This window comes from Megascapheus bottae, chromosome 7 (assembly GCF_031878675.1).
Source record: "Megascapheus bottae isolate mThoBot1 chromosome 7, mThoBot2.hap1, whole genome shotgun sequence".
Classification (NCBI taxonomy): Eukaryota; Metazoa; Chordata; class Mammalia; order Rodentia; family Geomyidae; genus Megascapheus; species Megascapheus bottae.
In genome coordinates, this window is record NC_143515.1 from 52,427,650 (window position 1) to 52,448,076 (window position 20,427).

Below are 20,427 nucleotides of genomic sequence, written 5' to 3' on the forward strand. Positions count from 1 at the left end.
ACTAGCTATTGTCAAAAGGATATATATTTATCTAATCCATTACTATACACAGTGTCCCTGAAACTATAGTATTAATTATTATTATTATTGTTTTTTTTTCTGCCAGTCCTGGGCTTGAGCTCAGGGCCTGAGCACTGTCCTTGGACTTTCTCAAGGCTAGAGCTCTACCACTTGAGCCTCAGCACCATTTCTGGCTTTTTTTGTATGTATGTGGTACCAAGGAATCGAACCCGGGTCTTTGTGCATGCTAGGCAAGCACTTTAACCACTAGGCCAAACTCCCAGCCCAGTATTAATTATTATTATGAACATAAAAGACAAAATTGGCAGTAAACACCCACAGCTTTTATAATAATCTTAAATCTTGTTTCTCTAAACCTTACTATATTCCCAGGCCCTAGTGGGGCCTGCTTCAAACAAACTTTCATGTTGTCATCAGCATATACAATATAAATCAATATAAGAAAATACAATTCTTTATATATAATCTTTCCAGGAAAAAATGTAAATTATTTCAATTAGCATACAAATCACTGTTAATTTGATTCTTACCCAAACATTAAATTTTAACACTATTTCTCTTTCCTTCCAAATATGAACTGGTTTAACATTGAACTTATGTACATAAGCGTTTCTGGAATGCATGCAAGCTTACATGCTTTCCTACATGCTGTTCTGTCTAGAATGCCTCCCTCACTTAAAAAAACGCTTGGCAGGCCTGAGTTCAACTGCTATCTTTTCTGTAGAAGCTTCCAATCTCCTCCAGGCTACTCTGCTAACCCTGCTAACCCAATTCTCAGAAGGAGAAAAGGCCGAGACATGGTCAGTTCTGTTATCATCTTGGTTCTCAAAACCCAAATTTGTTTCAATGCACTTGTTATATTAGGGCACAACATAAGCACCATGCAAATCCCATTTAATTGATATCAAAAGGAAGGAAATAACATTTAAAGTATTTACACTTAGACTGGCCTATATAGAAATTTAGTAAGAGGAATGTCATATTCAAGATTTGAAAGACTTAGCACAGAAGAGACTATTTTTCTAATTTGATCTATTAACATGATTCTAATCATCGCCATCTTTCATGTTTTTTGTTTTTGTTTTCCCAGTCCTGGGCTTGGGCTCAAGGTCTGAGCACTGTCCCTGGATTTTCTCAAGTCTAGGGCTCTACCACTTGAGCCACAGCACCACTTCTGGCTTTTTGCTACATATGTGGTACCGAGGAATCGAACCTGGGTCTTCGTGCATGCTAGGCAAGCACTATACCACTAGGCCAAACTCCCGGCCCCATCTTTCATGTTTTTTGGTAGGTGTAAACTGATTCTAAAACTGCAAGGCAAAACAAAACAAAAAACAAGAATAACACAAAACTTAAAAGAATTATGGTACTTAATTTAAATATTTCTAAAAAGTTACAAGATAGTATGGTACTGGAAGAACAGACACACAAATTCATGAAAACAGAAGAATTGGAAAAGAAAGACAATTGATGATCAGACTTTCAAAAAATGTGTTATAACTGCTTTTCATATGTAAAAATATGTGATTTCAATACTATGAACAAAAATGAACTCAAAATACATCACAGACCTGAATGCAAAATGTAAACCTATAAAACTTGAAGAAAATAAAGGGTAGAAATAAATTTTTACCTTTTGATATGGATTAGGTAATGGACCCATGAAAAACCTCACTACAGAAAAATATTACAAATTTGACTTCATCAAACTAAAAGCTTTTATTCTATGGAACTGTCAAAAAATGAAGAGCAAACTGTAGAATAGGAGAAGCTTGGCAAATGGCACAACCAGCACAAGACTTGTATCCTGGTTTTATAAAAACTCTCAAAACTCAATAGTGAAAAAAACATGAAACTTAGTTTAATAATGAGTGAAAAACTTGAAAAGAAAGTTTATTCCCCCAAAACAAAGCCATTCATGCTATGAACTACATGAAAACATGTTCAATACTGTTTTCCAAAGCAATATCTAAGTCAAAATAAAAGATAGATAAAAATGTTTAACATATCAAATTCTGGCTAAGGTAGCAATTAGAACCCTTCCACATCACTGGAAAGCATGCAAAATGCTACTTGTGAAGAGTTTGGAAATTTCTTATTGGAAGTTAAACATGCATTAATCATATGATTAAACAATCAACTTATATTAATACCAGAGTGCACAAATATTATATCCTATTCATAATCACTCCAAACAGGAAATAAGTCTTCTTCAACAGCTAGAAAATATACAAAATGTAGTACAGCCAAACAGCAGAATGCTACTGAGCTATAAAGCAATCACTGACGTGTTCAACAACTTAAAAGAATTTCAAAGGCATTATGGGGAGTGAAAGTAGCCAATCTCAAAAGGTAACAAACACATTACTCCCATTTAGAAAAGAAGACAACCAAGGGATAGTATAATGGTTAAAAAAAAAGGTAACAGGGGCCGAGAGTTTGGCCTAGCGATAGAGTGCTTGCCTAGTGATAGAGTGCTTGCCTAGCATGCACGAAGACCTAGGTTTGATTCCTTGGTACCACATCCATAGACAAACGCTGGAAGTGGTGCTGATGTTCAAGTGGTAGAGCTCTAGCCTTGAGAAAGTCCAAGGACAGTGCTCAGGCCCTGAGCTCAAGCCCAGGAATGGCAAAAAAAAAAAAAAAGTTACACCAGGCAGCTTTTGGGGGGTAATACTATGGTTCTGTGGTGTTAGTAAGGTAGACAGACTTATGTATGAGTTAAAATTTATAGATTTATATGCCAAATAGTACATATTTTTGTATGCTAATTTAAAAAACTTTAAAAGTACATAAAATCTTGGCCGGGTGCGGTGGCTCATGCCTGTAATCCGAACTACTCAGGAGGCTGAGATCTGAGGATCAAGGTTCAAAGCCAGCCAGGGCACAAAAAGACCTGAGACTCTTATCTCCAATTAACCTCTAGAAAACAGGAAGTGGGGCTTGGCTCAAGGGTAGGATGGTAGTCTTGAGCTGAAGAGCTCAGGGACAACACCCAGGCCGAGTTTAAGCCGTATGACCCACAAAAAAGAAAAAAAGTACATAACATCTCATAAAACTTTAAATCTTTTTACAAATTAAGGCTCAACGTATGTATCAATAGATAGGAGACTTAATGTTTTTCCTATTTTCATTTGCATATCTAAGTTGTACAAAGGGATTGTTCCATACATGCAAAAAGTGCCCTAGACATTTCTCTTGGTTCTTAGGATAGAAATGACAATATTGTTCATTATTATAAAGGTGCCTTGTTTTGTTTCCCGAAGCAGTTTTAGATTTATTCTCACCAGAATTTTCTTAACAGCAAAATATGTACTTTGAGGAATGCTGATTAGGCTGAAGAACTAAACTGCTCATAGTTGCATGACTCTGTGAAACTATTCCAAGAAGGCGCAAAATATTTCTTTTCCCTTAACTAAGCAACCCACAGCCAAATCAGTTCAATAAAAGTCAGTTATTCTTAGACAGAAATTAAAATAAAATCAGATGATTAAGCCATTTATTTAAATAAATCACCTATCTCACTGTTCCTAATTTTTTTATAGAAACTTTAATGTATTGATCATAAGTTTAATGTGAGAGTATTAGTTCCAGTTTCAAACAACAATGTTTATATAAATCTTAAATTTGAGGCTGTGAGCCATTTCTATTATGTTGAATATAAAATGTAGCACAATTAAAAATCTAGCAACAAATATTTACCTACCAACCAAACTGATTACTGAATGCTTAAAATATTTCAAACTCTTAAGGTCATATAAAAGATAGATTAAAATGATACAGACCTCCACAGTGACTTAGCCAAGGAGACAACACAAACCTATGCACTGATTAGACATCAGACTGCAAATAATAAAGGACTAAGTAATATAATCAGAGAACATCTAAATAGACATCAGAACAATCTATCTTCCAGAGCTAGGAGTGTGGCCTAGTGACAGAATGCTTGCCTAGCATGTATGAAACCCTGGGTTCAATTCCTCAATACCACATGTACAGAAAAAACTGGAAGTGGTGCTGTGGCTCAAGGATAGAGTGCTAGCCTTGAGAAAGCCAAGGGCAGTGCCTAGGCCCTGAGTTCAAGCCCCAGGACTGACAAAACAAAACAAAACAACAAAAACCCAATCTATCTTCCATATATATCTCTTCCCATTGAAGATAAATTCATCTGACACAGAAAGAAACTGATTTGTTCATGTTCAGAACCCCCTCTCAGCTCAGCCATTAAAAATTCTTGCTAAGTCAAAACTGCCTCCATGTAACATAAAAATGACATTTTTTTTTCCAATCACCTCTGATTTAGATTTGACTAAATATGAAAGTAAGGGCAGGCAACATTTCCTTCTCAAAGGGACTCAATTAGAATGTCTGCATTTCACGACAGTTCTTTCACAACAACACCCAAAAGGAAGAGCTGGTGTTTCCTTGCTTCTAGAGAGTCTGAGCACTTACAAGGAAGGGCCTGCCTGTCCAGGGCTCTGTCTCACTGGTACTCCATAGTCCCAGGGACTCCCTTAAGATGCATCGGCTTTCTGGTTTAGTTCCACTTTGGTTCCAGTTAAGTCCATTTGAAAACCAGGAAACTGAACCAGATCCCTTACACAATCATAATCTACTAATACAATAAAACAAATCTGCTATCTAGAGTTTTGCAAGAAATATTAAGCTGTTTAAAAAATGTCATATTAAGAAGGCAAACATTACTTAAGACCTTAAAACACAGATTCTTATCTTAAATATTAGAATGGTTAGATTTGGTTTTAACTGTATGCATATATATATATATATATATATTTTTTTTTTTTGCCAGTCTTGGGGCATGAACTCAGGGCCTGAACACTGTTCTTGGGCTTTCTCAAGGCTAGAGCTCTTCACTTGAGCCACAGCACCATGTCCAGCATTTTTTTCTCCCTATGTATGTGGTATGGAAGAATCGAACCCAGGTCTTCATTCATTCTAGGCAAGTACTCTACCACTAGACCAAACTCCCAAACTAATCAATATTTTTTAAAAGTTCAAAAAAGAGAAAAAGGGAAATAAAAAGAGTAACAGAGTGAACCTGATCAAAGTATATTATATTCATATATGGGTCTTACAATGAAACCCCTTTATCTAATTGACATACACTACCTTTTTTCAAAAGGTAAAAATCTAGCCTAGAAGAGATTGAAAAAAAAACTGATAACTTAAAATTCTACATCCATTGTAAACATCTGTCAAAAGAAAAGGCAAGAGTATCTGACTTCTGGCCTTGAGGCAGTAACAAGATCCAGAATTCTCCTCTAATTAAAAGTAAGCAGAAAACTAGACACCATATATATACACATACATATGTATATATATATATTTATTTAATTGAGATAAGGACTTACTATATAGTCCAGGCTATCCTGAAACTCACCATTCATCTGCTAAAGTTGCCCAAGTGTTGGCATTACAAATGTTTACCACCATGCCTGGACAAACGAAAGCTAGAATTTACAAGGCAGGGTACCACAAAGGAAGAAGAGAGAGTTTTTGAGTTTCTGAATAAATAATAATTTGCATGCATGGGATGTGTCACTCCACAAGGCTAAACAGAGAAAAATGTCTAAGAAAATAACATGTACTGAGCTCTCAAGAAAGTTTCATCAGAGCCAGATCATTCAGTCTCCTTACACTGGGATAAATAAACCTGATGAATGCATTGAAAAAGCATAGGAGAAACAAGAAAAGGCATGTTGCAGTATCAAGTCTGAGCTAGTCCTAAACTACAAGCCAACACAAAAATCTTCAAACCAAAAACCCTGAAAATAGAACTTGAAAGATCAAATTGATATAAAAGCTACCTGCCAGAAGAAAACCCAAATCACGATAGACACCCCACACACAACCAGAAGACACTCAACACCATAAAAAACTAAAAACAACACAAAACAACAACAACAAAAAACCCAGAAGAGATAATGTGAACCAGAAATGGAAGGAATAAAGGGAGTAACAGCTTTGAATAGAAAGCTATTAAAATAACTACTAGAAAATTTCAAGGAAAAAATATATAATATTGAAAAAATCAACTGGATGAGCATAACATCAAATGAGACAAATGAGAAATATCCAAACAAAACCCAGAACTTGGAAGACAGGATGACACAACCTTTCCAAACTGAATGAAAAGTTGGTAGAAAAACAGATACTTAGTAAACCGTGAGCAGCCATACTGAATGAAAAAGAAAGGTTGATAGAAAAATGGGCAGAGATGTGGTAAACTGTGAATTAGCTATTTCTATGTGAGATTGGAATATGGGGAGATGAGACATCTAAAAGAAATCAGAAAATAAAAATTTTACAGCTTTCTTGACAACATGCACACACAGAAAACTATAAAATACTGCTCAAGAAATAGACAGGGGCCAGGAGTTTAGCCTAGTGGTAGAGTGCTTGCCTAGCATGCACAAAGACCCAGGTTCAATTCCTTGGTACCACATACATAGAAAAAAGCTGGAAGGCACTGAGCTCAAGCCCAGACTGGCAAAAAAAAGAAATAAATAAATAAATAAATAAATAAATAAATAAATAAATAGATAGATATATCAGACCGGGATTTGGCCTAGTGGTAGAGTGCTTGCCTAGCATGCATGAACACCCATGTTCGAGTCCTTGGTACCACATACATAGAAAAAACGCTGGAAAGTGGTGCTGAGGCTCAAGTGGTAGAGCTCTAGCCTTGAGAAAGTCCAAGGACAGTGCTCAGGCCCTGAGCTCAAGCCCAGGACTGGCAAAATAAACAAACAAACAAACATACATGCATGCATACATACATATATATATATATATATGAGAGAGAGAGAGAGAGAGAGAGAGAGAGAGAGAGAGAGAGAGAGAGAGAGAGAGAGAGAGAGGAGGAGGAGGAAAGAAAGGGGGGGGAGGGACAGGAGTTTGGCTTAGTAGTAGAGTGCTTGCCTAGCATGCACAAAGACCCAGGCAGCCAGCCTAGGCAAGAAAGTGCATGAGACTTTTATCTCCAATTAACTACCCCCTCCCCCCAAAAAGCTGGAAGTAGTACTGTGGCTCAAGTGGTAGAGTACTAAGAGTGCATAGTGAAGTAGGGTTGGCAACAGGAATCAAGAGAAAGAAAGCCACTGGGAGCTGGCTCTGTTTTTTTTTCCTTTCTTTCATCTAGTGGCTCCTATCCCACTGGTACAGAATAGTAAGTCTTCAGAACTATCAGCTATTCCTCCCTAGAAATGATCTCATTAGACATACCCAGAAGTGTGCTTTACAATCTTCCAAGTGAATATCAATCCAACCACGATGACAATCAAAAACTAACCATTAGTATAAAACAGTATATTTCTTTCAGAAATTATCCTATAAACCAGCAGTTCTACTTGTAGGTATTTGCTCAAGAGGAAAGAAAACATGTCTCACACACACACAGAGTGCACAAGAATGTTCACAGTAGCTGCTGGGCATGATGGCTCACGCCTGTAATCCTAGTTATTCAGGAGGCTGATATCCGAGGATCATGTTCAAAGCCAGCTCGGCACTAAAGAACCTGAGATTCTTATCTCCAATTAATCACTAGAAAATAGGAAATGGGGCTGTGGCCCAGGGGTAGGGCAGTAGTCTAGAGCTGAAGAGTTCAGGGACAACACCCAGGTTCGGGGTTAGAACGGCAGCTTTGAGCTGAAGAGCTCAGGGACAGCGTCCAGGCCAGAGTTCAAGTCTTATGACCCACGCAAAAAAAAAAATGTTCATAGTAGCTTCATCTATAACATATAAAAACTGCAAACAACATTTTCCACAATAATTGTATTTGTAAAATGGAATATTATCCTGAAAGTAAAGAGAAAAAAAAACAGAATAGATGAACCTTAAAAACAAAAGAAGCCAGCATATGAGTACAAACTAGATTACTACACTTATAAAATGGATATATTGTCAAAAGGTATGATTGTACATTTAACATCTGTGTATTTCACTACATGTAAATTATATCTCTATTTCTTATTTTTTGAATGGGTAACAATAACCTAAAATTGAATATTTTTATCTTCTTACTCAGTGTCCACTCCAGAACAGTATTTCCCAAAGTCCAGTCTGTGAACAGTACAGGGCCTACCTCATACATTACTAAGACAGAATTTTGAGGTGTGGCTAGAGACCTAGAAGTCTATATTTTAGAGAGTCATGTAATTCAAGGAAAGCTTGAAAATCAACTTTTTTCTTTTTTGCCAGTCCTGGGGCTTGAACTCAGGGCCTGAGTGGTGTCCTTGGGCTTTCTCAAGGTTAAAGCTCTATCACTTGAGCCATAGCACCATTTCCAACTTTTTTCTATGTATGTGGTACCGAGGAATTGAACCCAGGTCTTTGTGCATACTAGGCAAGCATTCTACTACTAGGCCAAACTCCCAGCCCAAGAATCATTTTTATAGGGGAACATATTAAGAAAACAAGAAGACACTGGGATTTACATTGTATATCAACCGAATATACTCAGCCCTGTTTATGTTATAAAGTATATATAATAATTATCATGTAAGTGCTAAATTACTATGTAAGTTTCAGTATTATCTCTATTCATGTTCAATTTTCTACTTATGTGCTTCAAGCTGTTCTAATTCTAAATTTCAGTCTTCAATCATCTCTAATTTTTTTCCTCCTTTCATTTCCTCTCTTCTTTCCCATCTTTCCTCTTAACCTTCCCTTTTTTTTCCTTCCCCCTCTCTCCTAGTAATAGGGCTTGAACTCAATGCCATGAGGCTAGTATTCTTCCTCTGGAGCCATATTTCCTTTAATTTCTTACTAATCCTTAATCCCAATTCAAACTGAATATTCCTCAAGGCTGGTAGGTGGCAGAACCTAAGAGATGGGCCTAGAGGGTGGTTCTTGGGTCATGGAAGCATGTTCTCCTAGGGGACTAAGGGACCCACCCTAGTTTCTCCCTCTCTTTTGCTTCCTGGTGTTTTGTTCTGCTACATGCTCCCCTCACTATCCAACCATGACACAGTCTTACTACAGGCTAAAAGCAATGGCAGTAACTGATCACAGATTGGAGCCTCCCAAAACCATAGCAAAAAGAAAACTTTTCTCCTTATAAATTGATTTTTGCTAAAATAATGGAAATTAAAGTCTGTAGTCATCAAACACTTTAAGTTCTTATTAATTCCAAGTGAAACTATGAATTTTAGATATACAGTCTTGTTCAAAAGGCCTTTGCTTTTCCCCCCTTCATTTTCAACTGTTTTGGTACTATTAACCCTCCCTCTTATACATGTTATTCTTAAATTTCCTCTGCACAGTCTTGTCTTTATACCTTCTTTAAAACTAAACCAAAACTCATCTTTTCCAGTAACTGCTAAGCCACCTAACTTAAGTCTTTCCACATTCCTAATAAGCACTTGAAGGTCTTGTTCTTAATAGATGTATTTATTTTATGAAACTGGACATCTCATCTTAATGACTCACTAACTCCATCCCCTAACTTAAGGAGAACCTTTGAGAGAGAAGTACGAAGTTACAGCTTTCTTCATGGTACTTTTTACTTTTCTCTTTGAGTTGCCAGAGCCTTCAGCTCTTTATAAAGGGATAAGGCAGGAGAAAAGAAAGGCAAAAACCGGTGGCTTAGGGATGCTCTGGACTAGACTAGAGTTGGGAGGAGCCTTTAAGCTTCAGATTCAACTCATACATCTCACTAGCCAAAACTTAGATTCCCAAAACAAAACAAAATTCCTCCTAGGTGAAGAATAAGGAAGTACATTTCTCTAACAATTTCAGTATTATAACTGAAGGATTCCTGACTGTTTCAAAGACACTATTTCTGGCTTTTTTATAGTATTTAAAAAATATTTTTGTACATTAAATCAAAATTGAGGATGGATGATTTCAAAAACATTTGACTTTTGAATAATAAAAAGAAAAGTGAAGAGCAAGAGAAATTGAAGAAAAAATATTTTTGTAAGGCTAGGTGGTAGTTTTGGGTGTCAGTAGTAACAGATAAATATTTTTAATTAAGTACTGGAATTAAGTAGAATTATCAGTTACTTTTTAATTTGATTTTATGTTCTGGTCTTGGTGCTTGAACTCAGGGCCTAGACATTGTCCTTAAACTTTTGAGCTTAATGACAGTACTCTACCATTTGACCCATAGCTCCACCTCTGACTTTTTAGGGTTTAATTGAGAATCTCACAGACTTTCTTGCCTAGGCTCACTTTGAATTGTGATCTTCACATTTCAGCCTCCTGAGAAGCCAGGATGTGATCCACCAGCCCAACTCTATCAATTACTTTTAACTCTAAATGCATTATCAATTAGCAGTCATCATTATGAGACAAATTTCATAATTTTCAACTATAAAATATATGCCTTCCAAATCATATAAATAAACCTAATCAGGTTCCTGAACTAAATCTCTATGCCCAACTGATACCTTGGGTCATCATTGGTAAAAGATCTAATTATTTATATGCATGTAAATTCTTTCCCTCTCCTGAATTTGAACATATTATCCTCAACCTGGATTACCTCCAGCAATCTGGAGACAACCTTTTTTTTTTTTAACCCCTTATTTTCATCATAAATACCCCCTTGAGATCACGATATTAACTGTTTCCTGAACTAAGACATGGCCTTAAATAGAATCTTTAACAGTAACTTACCAGAGGCCAGTGAGAACTGCTTCATACACTTCCCCATCCTATGTGCCCCAATACGTGGTGAGTAAATGACTCCAATCACTTTTCTACCTATTTTCTGTGTTACTGCTACAATCAATTTTCTGTAACACAAAACTATTCATGTCACTTTTCCATTTACAAAACTAAACTCTTAGTACAGATTTTCACAATTTGTTTCTATTGTACCTCGGTCCTAGTCTGATTTCCTCATTTACTGTTTTTTGCACTCAAGTTTAGAAAGTTCAAACTTTACACCTCTCCTTAAACACAATGTGCCCTTTCATTTTCAATAATTCATTTTTATGAGTACCCTTTCAATTTTGAGTGTACTGCATGTAAATCAAACAGCCTCAAAATGATTGATCAAATAATACAGCGCGGTTTCTCCTGCTAGAACTGTACAATTCCTTTTTACCTGCACATGCCTCAAAATACATCTTCCTCTCTCTCAGGTTCAAAGCCATGGATAAGAAGGTCCATGAGACTATTACCTCCCCTTAATCAACAAAAAGCAAGAAATGTAGCTGTGGTTCAAAACAAAAGTCTTGAGCAAAAAAGCTCAGGGAAGGTACCCAGGCTCTGAGTTCAAAGATCCAGGACACACACACACACACACACACACACACACACACACACAGACACACTCACACACACAGAATTTCTGAAATGTATGTAAATTAATCACTTAGCTGGGAACACAATAAAGTTAAAAATAGTAATCATTTCGATAATAATTTGTACATGGACAACACCATTTTTATTTTCAAAACCATGTCTAACAGTCCTCAACTTATTCCTAGACCTTCTGACCCAGGAGCAACTACAATAAATGTCTTCAAGGAAGCCATCTGTATAACTTCTGGATCTCCTTCCTGGGTCACAATTCAGGTCCTATAATAATAATTTGAAATATATTGCCCTACATGCATTATTTTGTTCTTTCCCACATGAAAACTCATCAAAGGATGTTCCTGGAGCTTCTTCTTGTTGGCTTGGCTTTTAACTACCTGGAACAGTACATGGAATCAGCTACAAATCTGGCAACTTTCACTGTCAGTCTTTTAAATAATTTATAAAAATGGTAAATAAAACAGGTTCTAGTAATGATCACCTTAAGGGTAATGCAGTTAAAGTGCTGTCTCATATAAATAGCCAAAGTCAAAGACTAAATAACAAATCAGTTTCCTTTTGTCTACATGCCTATTTTAATCCTTAAATCTATGGGCAAGGGAACTGTGGCTCACACCTCAAATTCTAGCTATTCAGTAGGCTGAGATCTGAGGATCACAGTTTGAAGTCAGGCCTGGCAGGAAAGAACTTGAGATTCTTATTACCTCTAATTGATTACCAAAAAGTCAGAAGTAGAGCTGTTGTGGCTCAAGTGGAAGAGCACTAGACTTGTCCAAAAAAGCTAAGTGACAGTGCCCAGGCCTTGAATCTAACTCCTAGTATTGGTGTGCATGTGTGCACACAGGTACACACATATACATGCACATACATAAACACACAAGTATCTATAGACTTCTCAGTGATTACATCAGTGAATTAAAACTTGCATTTCAGAATATATATAGTTGTTCATCACTATTAGAGATGGACCTTTACTTTCCCCCAAGGTATTAGAATCTGCAGCTGCTCAGTCTTTTATATAAAATTGTATAATATTTGCACAGAACTTATGCACATATTACATACCTTAAAACATCTTTATAATACCTAATATGTCATGTAACAGTTGCTCACTATATTGTTTGGAGAACAATCATGAGACTGTAAGTCAGTTGGTTCAAAACAGATGTAATTTTCCTTCCAATGCTTTCAGTTCAAGGCTGAGTCCACAGATGAAGAACATGTGAACCATCAGATGTGTTGATGCATGGCCATATCAGCATTTGGAAACTGGAGCAGAAAGATCATAAGTTCAAGTTCAGTCTGGGCTATACAGCAAAATATTGTATCAAAAGGAACAAGGGAGGAAGAAGAAAGGAGGGAGGAAAACTGTGGTTAAGGAGGGCTGAATGTACAGGTATGTGTATACAGGACAAAATATGACTGGAAAAAAGCCAGATGACTGAGATTATCTATCTATCTATCTATCTATCTATCTATCTATCTATCTATCTAATTTAATTGAGCTAGAAAGGTAACAGGCTTGGGACTTTGGGGTGAAGTGGCAACAGGCAAGGGAGGATGGGGGCAGGAAAGTGGAGTTAAGAACAGATTGTCTTGTTTTTTTTTTGCCAGTCCTGGACTTGAGCTCAAGGCTTGAACACTGTCTTCGGACTTTCTCAAGGCTAGAACTCTACCACTTGAGCCTCAGCACCACTTCTGGCTCTTTAGTATTGAATCTGGGTCTTTGTGCATGCTAGGCAAGCATTCTACCAGTAGGCTAAACTCCCAGTCCACAACAGATTGTCTTGTTATGCACATAAAGGCCCAGGTGATATGAGCTATCTTCAGAAGAACAGGTAACAGCCTGTGACTATTTCTGTCAGGATGAGGTATAGTCCTCTAATCTCTTTTCCTATGGCAATATGCTTACATCCTTCTTTAGTCAGGCAAGAGGATCTCAGAAAAGGCTTGGGTTGGCATTCCCTGTTTATTAGTGTAGGTTTTCTTTTTAGTTGTATTGGAAAACCTAACTTCTAGTTCTTGAAGTTTCCTGAATAGCCATCTTGAAATACATCAAAGAAGTTATTCTGTGGTAGCATATTTTGTTTTACTACAGTGTTGAATACCATGTAAGAACCTGTAGAAGCCGGGTACATGCCTGTAATCCTAGCTACTCAGGAGGCTGAGATTTGAGGATCGTTGTTCAAAGCCAGCCTGTGCACTGAAGTCTGTGAGAGTCCTATCTCCAATTAACCACTAGAAAACTGGAAGTGGTGCTGTAGCTCAAGGGTTAGGGTGGTAGCCTTGAGCTGAAGAGCTCAGGGACAATGTCCAGGCCTGCCCAGGGGTACCAGGGGTAGGGTGACAGCCTTGAGCTGAAGGGACAGCTGAGGGACAGCACCCAGGCTGAGAGTTCAAGCCCCATGACCAACAAGAACAACAAAAAGAACCTGTAGAAATATATTCTTAACACACTGCATTTCATAACTGTCATTACAGTTTCTATCAAAATCATTTTTTAAAAATCCCACCTTAGGGGCCAGGAGTTTGGCCTAGTGGTAGAGTGTTTGCCTAGCATGCACGAAGGCCCAGGTTCAATTCCTTGATACCATATACATAGAAAAAAAAGCTGGAAGTGGTACTGTGGCTCAAGTGGTAGAGCTCTAGCCTTGAGAAAGACCAAGAACAGTGCTCAGGCCCTGACTTCAAACTCTGGGATTGGCAAAAAAAAAAAAAAAAGTCTAATAAATTGTGATAACTTAATTATCCTAATAATAACCAAAAGATTTAAGAACTAGTCACTTTCCAAATGTTAAAATTGTTACCGTGAAAGTAAAATAGGACCCTATAACTTTGACTCTAGTAACTTTTTTTGTTTTTTGTTTTTGTTTTTGTTTTTTAGTATTTGTTTTTTTTCTTTAGTATTGAACCTGGGTCTTCGTGCATGCTAGACAAGCATTCTACCACTAGACCAAACTCCCAGCCCCAACTCTAGTAACTTTTAAAAAAATGTTTTACTTATTATAAAGGTAATGTACAGAGGGGTTACAGTTTATGTAAACTAGGTAATGAGTATTTCTTTTTGGACAATGTCATTCCTTCCCTTCCTTTCTCCTAGTTTTTCCCTCCCATCCCCACACATAAATTATATAGTTTATTTATTTTTTTGTTAGTCCTGGGACTTGAACTCTAGGCTTAGGCACTGTCCTTTGGTTTTTTCAAGGTTAGTGCTCTACCACTTGAGCCACTTCCAACATTTTCTGTATATGTGGTATGGAAGAATACAACCCAGGGCTTTTTGCATACTAGGCAAGCACTCTATCACTAGGCCAGGTTCCTGGGCCAGTATAGTTTATTTTCAACATAGTGTCCAGTGAGTTCCACTGCTACATTTGTTCATCTTTTGTCTCTCCATTTCTGTTCCCGAACCCTTGCCCTTCCAATGGACAAACAAAACAAAAAGAAAACAAAAACAGCAAACACGAAAAAAAACTTGGCTTTCATTTCCTGCAGTTCATGTAACTCTTATCCCTACTTATCATCACTTTAAACTCTAGCTCATTCATACTTACCATCTGAAATACCCACCTATAACAGTGCTTATGACTTAAAATAACATAAAAACTCTACTGCTAGCATCACTAAGATGTTTCTGAATTAGATAACTTCTGGTGATTTTAGTCCTTCACATGTAATGGACTTGCTTCCATACATTTTTTAAATAAGGTCAATTAAGATAGTTTATGAGCTACATCTAAAAATAATTGAAATGCTCGAAAATGTCATCAAAAAGAAGTAAGCCAGGTACTGGTGGCTCATAACTGTAATCCTAGCTACCCATGAGGCTGACATCTGAGGATTGCAGCTCGAAGACAGCCCAGGCAGAAATGTTTCTGTGAGACCTACAATTACCCACTCAAAAACTGCAGGTGGTGCTGTGGCTCAAGTGACAGAGCACTAACTTTGAGCAAAGGAGTTCAGGGACAGTGCCCAGGCCCTGAGTTCAAGCCCCAAAACTGACCCCCCACCTAAAAAAATGAATACATAAGTTTTTATGTGACGTATAAGCAGTTATGTGTTATGACCAGACAAGGATGTTATGAGACGGGAGGATTACAATAATGAATATCAATGTTAACAGGACTATAAATGGTAGAATTCTACAAAAGTAATAGAATAATCTAAGAAGGTAAAACAAAAAACACCAGAAGAAAACCATCATGTTTTAGGTGACACATCATTAGCACTACCTCTGAGTGAAGGGCTCAAACTGTCACCATTAGAAACATATGCTAACCATAGTCATAACACTAGTTGGACCTGGGTTATAGCACATTAAAAAGAACTTTACATTGTGAAATGGGAGTCACACAAATTTACCACTGAAACCTAATAGTTTAATGAAAAAAGTCATCAAAACATTCACTTAATAGAAAACAAGCTTTAATGATTTTCTCCTGGTTCCACTGGCAGAAGAGAGTTGGGATTAGTAACAGACCTTGTGAATTTCCTTAGCTAAGTTTACCAGGGCCTTCTATAATTCACTATATCCTGGAGTAACTGCAAATCAATTAATAGCACTTTTTTGTTGTTATTCTAGAATAATGAAATTTTAACAATGGTGTCTGGATGACATGGGATAGAGGGAGGGAATTTTCTTCCCTAGCCCGAAGATTTGATAATTGAGTCTATAATCTGTCAAAAGACAGTTTAGCAGGAGAAAAGGCATAGAAATTTATTGTATGCGAATGTATGAGCAATTAAAGAAAAAAAAAAAGATTGAGACCAAAAGAAGGAGAAGCTGGAGATATGACTTAAGTGGTCTAGGCAAATGCTCTATCACTTGACAAAAAAAGTTTGTTTAAACACTACTACCACCTAAAAGGTCAGGTGCGTAACTGTATGTGTGCATATGGGTGTATGTTTATATATGTCTCTGTGTGTGTTAGACAGGGATTAACATAGAGAGCACTTGGCCAGCATGCCTGAAGTCCAGCACTGCACTTCCAGCATTGCTAAAATAGTAATTGTTTTTTAAAGGGGGAGAGGGAAGACAGTTCAAGTATGGAGGAGAAATGGTGATAAATTATGGGAGGATGAAGGAAGAAAATGCACTGCTGTTCAAAGACTGTTGTTTCTCTTGATAAAAGTTTCTTAGGTAAAAGCTTCGGTATATGCGGGCAATGTGGTGTCTATATGATTTTTCCTAGCTCCAGCTAAGGCAGATAAAGGGGCCTCAAAAAAGCCTATATGGGTATTTGTTTACTTCACTAATACAGATATTCTCTGCAGATAACCACTTTCTCCCATAAGATGACAGCTTTTTAGAGCTATTCCTATGTTCCTTGCCACTCTGAACAGCCATCTGAAAATATGCCAAAGCAACATACTTTAGGATGGTACATTTTAATCTTCCACAACATGCTTAAAAATGGCCACATTAACTCTAACTTGATTATGTGGGCCTAATTAAGGTCCAAATTAAGCAGATTAAGGACAAAGGAAAACATGAGCACTAGATGCCTCCTAAGGCAGACAATTACTTGATCATAAATTAATCTAAGGATTTTCTTCCATAGTTTGAGAATATTATTAACAGAAGAAAAAAAAAACCCACACAAATGAGCATACAATGGCCTCCTTATATCTAATTAACCATAGAAACTAATGTATATTACTTATCATGCCCTTCCAATGTTCTAGACACAGTTAATCTCCATCTTATCCTAAAAGGCAGGTACTTTCAAAACCACACTTTACAGATGAGAAAACCTATACACATAGTGGTTAAACCACTTGCCTGAGAGTCATGCTAATGGTGACATACAAATCCATTTTTTAAATCAGAACTATGATAGTTGTGTTTCATAATTACCATAATTACCTATTGCTTTTAATTATGCTAAGATCCACTTTAACATAACAACCCCCCACATCTATGGAAAATAATATTCTATAATTTGCTTTTAATTAGTTTTTTGAATTCTGAAAAATCTTTTAAATTGATTTTAGCATAAAAATTATAGATTGTGTCCTTACCCTAAAACATGCAATTAATATTTTATTCTATTACAGTCTCTACAAAGGGAGACTATCAGCATATATAACAATGCAGCATACTTTTAAACTTTAAATAAATTATCCAATTTTGCATTATTTTCTGGCTAAAAGTATCATCTTAATCGTATTCATCCTTAGAAATGAACAATATCACAAATAATCCAGAAACTATAGTTGGCATGAGACTGCTTTAGGAATAAACAGCATAAATGTGCTACAGTAGAACAAACTATGGACTAGAATCCAGGGAGCTGCTCACAAATCTGGGCTCCAGAACTACCTACCAATTTGGTCCCTTCAAATGCTCTGGGCCATTGTTTCTTGATCTGCAAAATAATCATACCCATGGTTTACCCTTCCAGCTTTAAAATATGACTCATAAACATACATCTTTTTTCCTGAGCTTCTAGTCTTTTTCATCACTAGTATTATTTTCCTCTAGTTCCACAATAGGCAAAAACAGCCCAATTTAAACAAGGTGGGGAAAAAAGCCTTCCCTACAAGTGACTAGCCATTATCAAGGTGAAGAATGCAGAAGCCACTGTAATGTGAAAAAGTGTTAGGTTTCAATATTTAGGCTGCTATTTTGTATGCCAGTGTATTCTCCCTAAGGACAAATTATAAAATTCAAGGACAATAAGGAGACAAAATATTTAATTACCCATCAGTTATTCAAGAACTAAGGCCAATTAAAAACATGAGCATCATTCGGCAGAAATATTCTCTATAATGAATTGAAAGGCAAAATATCGAGTTTTTCTAAATTATGGGGTTTTTTTTTTTGGAAACTGTACTTAACCCAAGGAATTGGTAGTGACCAAGAAAATGTTTAAAAGATTGAAGATTTCTCCGTAAAATTGTTAACTCTTTTCAGGAAAATGAGAAACCCTCACAAAGGTAAACCGTAAATTACCACTGCCTAATCCTGGGTGCTACTGTCTCTCTCTGCTCTTTCTAACCTATTCCCAAGAGGGTAATGTGACTACAAGATTATTAGAATACATGACATAAGATTTCCAATTGTTAGAAAACTCAAGTTGATTTTAGGATTGCTTTCTAGTGCTGCCAGCTTACCAATATCTCCTTCCAGTTGCACGCTCAGTTAAAACATCTTTAAACTTCTATAGAATATGTAGTTCAATTTTGCAGGACCTTGTGAAGAAACAAAAGCAAGGGAAAGAAAGCATGACTTACTTATAAATCCAATGTAAGTCCAGACTATTAAGTTATTATTAATTATATTAAGTTGGGAAGTAGCCCGTCAGTGCAGATGGAAAGGGTTGCTCTAAGAATGCCAAGATGTAATTATATTAATTTCCAGCAAAACTAGTAAATGACATATACCTGCAATCTCAAATAAAGGATCAAGGACCAAGTCCAGCATCGAGCAACCTTTCGATTGGAATGTCAACCATAAATAACGCCAAAACCTCCTGGTGACTCCAATTCCTCAAAGCATTCAAAGTTCAGAACCAAACCAAGATGTGCTAACACCATCTTAGCATCACCCTTCTTCAATGCAACTCATTCTCTCCAGTCACTTCACGTCAGCTACCTGGATCGCCAAACCCCAGCACCGGAACCATCTCCGGAGCCCAGGGGTCTTCCCGGTGCCTGCCTCTGCGCCCATCGCTAGCCACCGAGGGTTAAACCCTCGCTTCCCCCATCCATCCGCGCGCTCCCAGGTTCCCTCCGTCGCTTCCCCAGGGACCTTTTCTCCTCGACCTTGAGGACCCTCAAGTCTGAGAGGTCACTCACAGCCCCAAGCGACTTGGCCAGTGCCCCTCCCAACCTCCATCCCGGCCCCGTGGTCTCCCCCCGACCCACCGTGACCCCAGGGGCGGGCTCCCCGCCACTACCCCGGGACGAACCCTTGTCCCCTCAGGCGCCCTACCTTTTTCCAACCAGAAAAGCAATTCTTCAGAAACGCCCCGCGAGCCTACTGCGTGCAAAGCTCCCCACTACGCGCGGTGCTCACGGGCTCGTGGCCCGGGCTTGCCTTCCTCTTCCCGGCTGGCCCATCCCAGCCCGAGGGCCGGTGCTGCCGGCGCCGGGGTGCGGAGGCGCGGGCCGGAGGCGGACGGCACCGGACGCGGGCGCCGGGGCGAGGAGGAGCGGCAGCCGCTGGCCGCGGCGCGGGGACCGGGGACAGGTAGCCGGCCGGGCGACCGCGGGGACACTCACCGGCCGGGGCGCGCGAGGCGGCCTCGGCCAGGGCACCTGCGGGCGGGCGGGCGGGCGGCAGCGACCCGGACGGCGCAGTCACCGAGAGGGCCAGTCCGGCCGCCCGCCGGTGCGTCCCGTCCCCGCTGACTGGCCAGCCGGCGCAGCCTCGCCTCATCCGGACCGAGCTCGGGGACCCCAGCTCGGGCCGGATGCCCCCGCCAGCCCCCACCCCTTCCCCGGCCGCCTCCCCCCTTCCCCCTCTTCCCCTCCCCCCTTCCCCCAGCCCCCACTGGAATGGAAAATACCTCCCGGGGCGGGGGGCGGGCGGGGGTACGCCTCTCTGAAGGGCAGCCTACCGGGACCAATAGCAGGCGGGGCTTTGGAGGGGCGGGATTCCCAGCGGCCAATCCAGAGGCCTGTAGGTGAAGGCCGTAGGAGGAGAGCCGGGAGCGAGCTGGGGGCGGCCCGGGAGTCAGGGAGGTCCGGCCGTTTGGGTGCGCGCTGGGAGCGGCTGCCATTTTGGAGTCGGGCAAGAGCGACGGCGGCCGGGTTCGGCCCGGGGGGAGAAAAAAAAAAAGAGGAGCCAGTCAGGTGGGCGATGGCTGGTCACGTGGTCCGGGGGGCGGGGTAAAGGCAGCCGCGGCCCGAGGGGAGGGGGTGCGGGCCCGCCTCGGCGGCGGCTGCGGAGCGTCACGTGGCCGCCGCTGGGGCTCGCGGTGGGCTCGGAGGTGGGGTCGAGAGGTCAACGTGAGGTGGGAGCTGGGCGGAAGCTTTGTCCCTGCCTGCGACTTGGTTCCGGGGAAGGAGAGGAAAATGCTGAATGAAAAGCGTGGATGCGGGACAGGAAAATGTGAATGAGTTTCCGTAGCCCGCTTGCAGTACGAGGCACCCAGTCACCAGATTCCGGGC

General features: G+C 39.4%; 1 protein-coding gene across 6 annotated transcripts in view; it reads right to left on the reverse strand.

The window, feature by feature from the left end:
* Socs5 (suppressor of cytokine signaling 5) overlaps window positions 1-20,104 on the reverse strand; it is a 31,431-nt gene extending 11,327 nt beyond the window's left edge. The window contains exons 1-4 of one of the 6 annotated variants that reach the window (XM_090337002.1): window positions 19,247-19,727; window positions 18,427-18,504; window positions 17,637-17,678; window positions 12,376-12,579 (exon numbers count right to left, since the gene is read on the reverse strand). The gene's annotated coding sequence lies outside the window, so the exon portion shown is untranslated. Of the gene's footprint in view, window positions 1-12,375; window positions 12,580-17,636; window positions 17,679-18,426; window positions 18,505-19,246; window positions 19,731-19,823 lie in introns of those variants that run through there. The other 5 variants (XM_090337004.1, XM_090337003.1, XM_090337006.1 and 2 more) reach the window with 5 other exon arrangements.
* Window positions 20,105-20,427: the final 323 nt, after the last annotated feature.